The sequence below is a fragment of the Oryx dammah genome, unplaced genomic scaffold (genome assembly GCF_014754425.2).
Source record: "Oryx dammah isolate SB20612 unplaced genomic scaffold, SCBI_Odam_1.1 HiC_scaffold_25, whole genome shotgun sequence".
NCBI classification, from domain to species: domain Eukaryota; kingdom Metazoa; phylum Chordata; class Mammalia; order Artiodactyla; family Bovidae; genus Oryx; species Oryx dammah.
Genome location: NW_024070209.1, coordinates 53,242,914 through 53,246,137, shown reverse-complemented (window position 1 = coordinate 53,246,137; position 3,224 = coordinate 53,242,914).

Below are 3,224 nucleotides of genomic sequence, written 5' to 3'. Positions count from 1 at the left end.
TACTAAAGTAGTTAACCTAATTTAATAAGTATTAAAATTTAATAGAACTCCTTAATATTCTTTATTGTTTTCATTTTCCCTTTCTTGGATACTATTAATAGGTATAATTCTATCATAACTCTTCCTTTCCTTTGGTTTATAATTTTGTGACACATGTAATATAAAAAACAGACTATTTATGTATACTTTTAAACTGTGTGCAAAGCAAATATGTTGCATGAATTATTGTGAATTATTTTCATTCAAATATATTCAATTTGCATGTATATGAAGTGTACCAAAGCTGACATGTGTGGCTATAGTTTATTAGTGTTAATCGTGACCGTGTAAAGGCATGACAGTTTTTATCAATTCTTTTGTTGACTGATATTTTTGTCTTTTCTTATTTTTTTGATATTAGGAAAGATGATTTTTGTAAATGTCAGTTTGTGCACATGTATGGCTATATATTTGGATTACTGGGTTCAATTTTGATATCTGCTATTATTTGCTACACATTTTCACATTTACAATTTCTTCTCAATTGTAAACTATTTTGATGATGCATGCTTAGTCACTCAGTTGTGTCCAACTCTTTGCTACCCTTTGGACTGTAACTTGCCAGTCTCCTCTGCCCATGGGATTTTTCAGGCAAGAATACTGGAGTGGGCTGCTATTTTCCTACTCCAGGGGATCTTCCTGACCCAGGGATTGAACCTGCATCTCCTGTGTTTCTTGAATTGCAGGTGGATTCTTTACCCCTGAGACATCAGGGAAGTCAAAGTGAAAGTGTCAGTCACCTCTGTCCATGGAATTCTCCAGGCAAGAATACTGGCTGCTGCTGCTGCTGCTAAGTCAATTCAGTTATGTCCGACTCTGTGTGACCCCATAGACGGCAGCCCACCAGGCTCCTCCATCCCTGGGGTTCTCTAGGCAAGAATACTGGAGTGGGCTGCCATTTCCTTTTCCAAAGGATCTTCCCAATATAAGACCAGCTCTCCCACATTACAGGCAGATTCTTTACTGTCTGAGTATATCACTTTAGATTTCCTCTAGTATCATATAGCTGTGTGTCATAATTTACCTTTGGCACCTCTTGTTTTTGTAACTTAAAAAATATTTGATGGGTATTAAAAGATTTTTATGTTTCCTTTTTGACAACTGTCTGTTAAATAGTCAAAGTGACCATCTTTACCAATATTTATAGGAATTTCAGTTATCCTCTTTTGTGGAGTGTTTTCTTTTGCACATATTTTTTTATACATTTTTAATCTGTATGCCATTGCTTTTAATTTTAATTAACATATAATTCAGATTAAATTTTATATTGATAAAACATGATTAAGTGTATTATAACTATATTTTCATGGGATATAGTTATATTTTAATTTTTCTAGTTGCAGTTAAATACATTTTTATTTTAAACACAGTCAAACTGCTAATACTTCAGTTTAGTTCAGTCGCTCAGTTGTGTCTGACTGTTTGTGACGCCAGACTCCCCTGTCCATCATCAACTCCTGGAGCTTGCTCAAACTCAAATCCATCAAGTCAAAGATGCCATCCAGCCATCTTGCCCTCTGCCATCCTCTTCTTCTGCCTTCAATCTTTCCCAGCATCAGGGTCTTCTCCAATGAATCAGTTCTTCATATCAGGTCGCCAAATATTGTAGTTTCAGCTTTAGCATCAGTCCTTCCAATGAATATTCAGGACAATTTCCTTTAGGATGTACTGGTTGGAGCCCCTTGCAGTCCAAGGTACTCTCAAGAGTCTTCTCCAACACCACACTTCAAAAGCATCAATTCTTCAGCACTCAACTTTCTTTATAGTCCAACTCTTATATCCATATATGACTACTGGAAGAAACCATAGCTCTGACAAGATGGACCTTAGTTGGAAATGTCTCTGATTTTTAATACACTGTCTAAGTTGGTCATAGCTTTTCTTCCAAGGAATAAGCATCTTTTAATTTCACGGCCAAAGTCACCATCTGTAGTGATTTGGATCCCAAGAAAATAAAGTCTCTCACTGTTTCCAGTGTTTCCACATCTATTTGCCATAAAGTGATGGGACCAGATGCCATGATCTTAGTTTTTAGAATATTGAGTTTTAAGACAGTTTTTTCACTCTCCTCTTCACTTTCATCAAGAGACTCTTTAGTTACTCTTAACTTTCTCCCATAACAGTTGTGTCATTTGTGTATCTGAGGCTATTGATATTTTTCCCGGCATTCTAGATTCCAGGTTGTGCTTCATCCAGTCCAGCATTTCGCATGATGTACTCTGCATATAAGTTAAATAAGCAGGGTGACAATATACAGCCTTGACCTACTCCTTTCCTGATTTGAAATCAGTCTGTTGTTCCACATCCAGTTCTAACTGTTGCTTCTTGACCTGTACACAGATTTCTCAGGAGGCAGGACAGGTGTTTGGGTATTTCCATGTCTTTAAGAATTTTCCACAGTTTGTTGTGATCCACACAATGAAAGGCTTTGGCATAGTCAATAAAGCAGAAATAGATGTTTTTTCTAGAACTCTCTTGCTTTTTTGATGATCCAACGGATGTTGGCAATTTGATCTCTGGTTCCTCTGCCTTTTCTAAATCCAGTTTGAACATCTGGAAGTTAGTTCACTGTTCACATCCTGTTGAAGCCTGATTTCAAGAATTTTGAGCATTACTTTGCTAGCATGTGAGATGAGTGCAATTTGTTGTAGTTTGAATATTCTTTAGCATTGCCCATCTTTGGGATTGGAATGAAAACTGACCTTTTCCAGTCCTGTGGCCACTATTGAGTTTTCCAAATTTGTTGGCATATTGAGTGCAGCACTTTTTAAGCATCATCTTTAAGGATTTGAAATAGCTCAACTGGAGTTCCTTCACCTCCACTAGCTTTATTTGTAGTGAGGCTTCCTAAGGCCTACTTGACTTTGCATTCCAGGGTGTCTGGTTCTAGGTGAGTGATCACACTATCATGGTTACCTGGGTCATAAAGATCTTTTTTGTATAGTTTTTCTGTGCATTCTTGCCATTCTTCTTAATATCTTCTGCTTCTGTTAGGTCCATACCCTTCCTGTCCTTTATTGTACCCATCTTTGCATGAAATGGTCCCTTGGTATCTCTAGTTAACTTGAAGAGATCTTGAGTCTTTCCCACTCTATTGTTTTCCTCTATTTATTTGAATTGATCACTGAGGAAGGCTTACTTATCACTCCTTGCTATTCTTTGGAACTCTGTTAATACTTGCATCA